The following is a 5,478-nucleotide window of genomic DNA, read 5'->3' as shown; positions in this document are numbered from 1 at the left end:
GATGAAGAAACTAATACTTTAATACTATTAAAAAACTATTTTTGTTATTTCTGTATATGCTGTGATGTCACTTCCTATAATGCCCCTCCCCATGATATCATGGACAATGCAAATGAGTCAACACTATGAAATAGATACGAAAGTTGTAAGGTTTGGAAGCAACAGATTGCATACCTTGTATATTTCATGTAAAACAGGATGTAGCATGAGATTAGGATTTTTAGCAGAATGAGACTCCTTGTGCAATCAGATACATCATTCTGATATCATAATTTACCTTAAAATTCAATAAAGATCATACACAGTGGTTATGTATAACATCTTGTAAAGCTCTCCAATATAATTGGCATTTCAGGTAACACAAGATCCATCTTATTGGTAATTTAACTAATTAAGGATCTTTAAACACATGGGCCTATGTACAGCATTAATTTCTTAGAGTTTAAAGGATGAATTATGTGGTACTGACAGGGACACTTAAACATAACTTGTGTTTATTTTATGTTCTAATATCATGCAAGCAATTAAAGAATACGAGCAGATACATACATTTTGCCTTATAAAAATGATCTTTTCAAGCCTTGCTGGGTAAGGCGGTTAAATATGTACAATGTAGTCAGACAGGTTTCTAAAATGGAAAGATTAATAGATTTTGAGCATTATTTTTTTTCTTTTACAACTCCTTTATTTAACCATGGGGATCATATATTACACATAAAAGTCATAATGTAATTATTTTGAAAAAGAGGTAATATTAAATCTGCATGTAAAATATGATTTATAGTTTAAAATAACCAGACAAATATTGTTATATCAATATTTACTTAAAAAAATATCATAAACACCACTAAACCAGACTGTTCACAGTTCTTATACCATGAAAAACTACAAAGCTATAATATATAGATCTAAAAGGGAAGCAGGTATCTTAAATGTGGTAACTAAAATGAATATGTAGTTAAAAAAGGTTCATATTGATAATTATTATACTAAAGTATTGTTTACCTACACAGAGTTGTACACCTGTAAATGGCATAATTATATTTTTGAACTACATAAAAACAACAAAAACATTTACTAAAAGGTGCAATACACACATAAAAAGTATGGCCTAGATTTAGAGTTCGGCGGTAAAAGGGCTGTTAACGCTCCGCGGGTTTTTTTCTGGCCGCACCATAAATTTAACTCTGGTATCGAGAGTTCAAACAAATGCTGCGTTAGGCTCCAAAAAAGGAGCGTAGAGCATTTTTACCGCAAATGCAACTCTCGATACCAGAGTTGCTTACGGACGCGGCCGGCATCAAAAACGTGCTCGTGCACGATTCTCCCATAGGAAACAATGGGGCTGTTTGAGCTGAAAAAAAACCTAACACCTGCAAAAAAGCAGCGTTCAGCTCCTAACGCAGCCCCATTGTTTCCTATGGGGAAACACCTCCTAAGTCTGCACCTAACACCCTAACATGTACCCCGAGTCTAAACACCCCTAACCTTACACTTATTAACCCCTAATCTGCCGCCCCCGCTATCGCTGACCCCTGCATTACACTTTTAACCCCTAATCTGCCGCTCCGTAAACCGCCGCCACCTACGTTATCCCTATGTACCCCTAATCTGCTGCCCTAACATCGCCGACCCCTATGTTATATTTATTAACCCCTAATCTGCCCCCCACAACGTCGCCGACACCTACCTACACTTATTAACCCCTAATCTGCCGAGCGGACCTGAGCGCTACTATAATAAAGTTATTAACCCCTAAAGCTAAGTCTAACCCTAACACTAACACCCCCCTAAGTTAAATATAATTTTTATCTAACGAAATAAATTAACTCTTATTAAATAAATAATTCCTATTTAAAGCTAAATACTTACCTGTAAAATAAATCCTAATATAGCTACAATATAAATTATAATTATATTATACCTATTTTAGGATTAATATTTATTTTACAGGCAACTTTGTAATTATTTTAACCAGGTACAATAGCTATTAAATAGTTAAGAACTATTTAATAGTTACCTAGTTAAAATAATTACAAATTTACCTGTAAAATAAATCCTAACCTAAGATATAATTAAACCTAACACTACCCTATCAATAAAATAATTAAATAAACTACCTACAATTACCTACAATTAACCTAACACTACACTATCAATAAATTAATTAAACACAATTGCTACAAATAAATAACATTAAATAAACTATCTAAAGTACAAAAAATAAAAAAGAACTAAGTTACAGAAAATAATAAAATATTTACAAACATAAGAAAAATATTACAACAATTTTAAACTAATTACACCTACTCTAAGCCCCCTAATAAAATAACAAAGCCCCCCAAAATAAAAAATTCCCTACCCTATTCGAAAATACAAATATTACAAGCTCTTTTACCTTACCAGCCCTGAACAGGGCCCGTTGCGGGGCATGCCCCAAGAATTTCAGCTCTTTTGCCTGTAAAAAAAAACATACAATACCCCCCCCCCAACATTACAACCCACCACCCACATACCCCTAATCTAACCCAAACCCCCCTTAAATAAACCTAACACTACCCCCCTGATGATCTTCCTACCTTGTCTTCACCATGCCAGGTTCACCGATCCGTCCTGGCTCCAAGATCTTCATCCAACCCAAGCGGGGGCTAGACATCCACTGAAGAAGTCCAGAAGAGGGTCCAAAGTCTTCCTCCTATCCGGCAGGAAGAGGACATCCGGACCGGCAAACATCTTCTCCAAGCGGCATCTTCTATCTTCTTCCATCCGATGACGACCGGCTCCATCTTGAAGACCTCCAGCGCGGATCCATCCTCTTCTTCCGACGACTAGACGACGAATGACGGTTCCTTTAAGGGACGTCATCCAAGATGGCGTCCCTCGAATTCCGATTGGCTGATAGGATTCTATCAGCCAATCGGAATTAAGGTAGGAATTTTCTGATTGGCTGATGGAATCAGCCAATCAGAATATAGTTCAATCCGATTGGCTGATCCAATCAGCCAATCAGATTGAGCTCGCATTCTATTGGCTGTTCCGATCAGCCAATAGAATGCGAGCTCAATCTGATTGGCTGATTGGATCAGCCAATCGGATTGAACTATATTCTGATTGGCTGATTCCATCAGCCAATCAGAAAATTCCTACCTTAATTCCGATTGGCTGATAGAATCCTATCAGCCAATCGGAATTCGAGGGACGCCATCTTGGATGACGTCCCTTAAAGGAACCGTCATTCGTCGTCTAGTCGTCGGAAGAAGAGGATGGATCCGCGCTGGAGGTCTTCAAGATGGAGCCGGTCGTCATCGGATGGAAGAAGATAGAAGATGCCGCTTGGAGAAGATGTTTGCCGGTCCGGATGTCCTCTTCTTGCCGGATAGGAGGAAGACTTTGGACCCTCTTCTGGACTTCTTCAGTGGATGTCTAGCCCCCGCTTGGGTTGGATGAAGATCTTGGAGCCAGGACGGATCGGTGAACCTGGCATGGTGAAGACAAGGTAGGAAGATCATCAGGGGGGTAGTGTTAGGTTTATTTAAGGGGGGTTTGGGTTAGATTAGGGGTATGTGGGTGGTGGGTTGTAATGTTGGGGGGGGGGTATTGTATGTTTTTTTTTACAGGCAAAAGAGCTGAAATTCTTGGGGCATGCCCCGCAAAGGGCCCTGTTCAGGGCTGGTAAGGTAAAAGAGCTTGTAATATTTGTATTTTAGAATAGGGTAGGGAATTTTTTATTTTGGGGGGCTTTGTTATTTTATTAGGGGGCTTAGAGTAGGTGTAATTAGTTTAAAATTGTTGTAATATTTTTCTTATGTTTGTAAATATTTTATTATTTTCTGTAACTTAGTTCTTTTTTATTTTTTGTACTTTAGATAGTTTATTTAATGTTATTTATTTGTAGCAATTGTGTTTAATTAATTTATTGATAGTGTAGTGTTAGGTTAATTGTAGGTAATTGTAGGTAGTTTATTTAATTATTTTATTGATAGGGTAGTGTTAGGTTTAATTATATCTTAGGTTAGGATTTATTTTACAGGTAAATTTGTAATTATTTTAACTAGGTAACTATTAAATAGTTCTTAACTATTTAATAGCTATTGTACCTGGTTAAAATAATTACAAAGTTGCCTGTAAAATAAATATTAATCCTAAAATAGGTATAATATAATTATAATTTATATTGTAGCTATATTAGGATTTATTTTACAGGTAAGTATTTAGCTTTAAATAGGAATTATTTATTTAATAAGAGTTAATTTATTTCGTTAGATAAAAATTATATTTAACTTAGGGGGGTGTTAGTGTTAGGGTTAGACTTAGCTTTAGGGGTTAATACATTTATTAGAATAGCGGTGAGCTCCGGTCGGCAGATTAGGGGTTAATAATTGAAGGTAGGTGTCGGCGATGTTAGGGAGGGCAGATTAGGGGTTAATACTATTTATGATAGGGTTAGTGAGGCGGATTAGGGGTTAATAACTTTATTATAGTAGCGCTCAGGTCCGCTCGGCAGATTAGGGGTTAATAAGTGTAGGTAGGTGTCGGCGACGTTGTGGGGGGCAGATTAGGGGTTAATAAATATAACATAGGGGTCGGCGATGTTAGGGGTAGCAGATTAGGGGTACATAGGGATAACGTAGGTGGCGGCGATTTGCGGTCGGAAGATTAGGGGTTAATTATTTTAAGTAGCTTGCGGCGACGTTGTGGGGGGCAAGTTAGGGGTTAATAGATATAATACAGGGGTCGGCGGTGTTAGGGGCAGCAGATTAGGGGTACATAAGTATAACGTAGGTGGCGGTCGGCAGATTAGGGGTTAAAAATTTTAATCGAGTGGCGGCGATGTGGGGGGACCTCGGTTTAGGGGTACATAGGTAGTTTATGGGTGTTAGTGTACTTTAGGGTACAGTAGTTAAGAGCTTTATAAACCGGCGTTAGCCAGAAAGCTCTTAACTCCTGCTATTTTCAGGCGGCTGGAATCTTGTCGTTAGAGCTCTAACGCTCACTGCAGAAACGACTCTAAATACCAGCGTTAGAAAGATCCCATTGAAAAGATAGGCTACGCAAATGGCGTAGGGGGATCTGCGGTATGGAAAAGTCGCGGCTGAAAAGTGAGCGTTAGACCCTTTAATCACTGACTCCAAATACCAGCGGGCGCCCAAAACCAGCGTTAGGAGCCTCTAACGCTGGTTTTGACGGCTACCGCCGAACTCTAAATCTAGGCCTATGGGTTTACAGCTTTAAAAAAGTAAAAAAACAATTTTGTGTAAAAATAAACACACAATCTAAGGTTGCAATTATTATGTGCTAGCAAGCGATCCAGTAAAATATGTTCATCCATCTATAGCTCCATCCTTGTAAAATACCACCACAGGTGATTGGCTATTCCAAATCATAGAAAGCATTCTTATTTCCTCCCTGGTTGGACAAAGTTACGATGGTTGGCAAAATAAAATAATTGTGTTTTGAAACAGATGAAATACATCTAAA

Source organism: Bombina bombina, chromosome 6 (genome assembly GCF_027579735.1).
Source record: "Bombina bombina isolate aBomBom1 chromosome 6, aBomBom1.pri, whole genome shotgun sequence".
Lineage (NCBI taxonomy): Eukaryota > Metazoa > Chordata > Amphibia > Anura > Bombinatoridae > Bombina > Bombina bombina.
Note: the sequence above shows the minus strand (reverse complement) of the source record.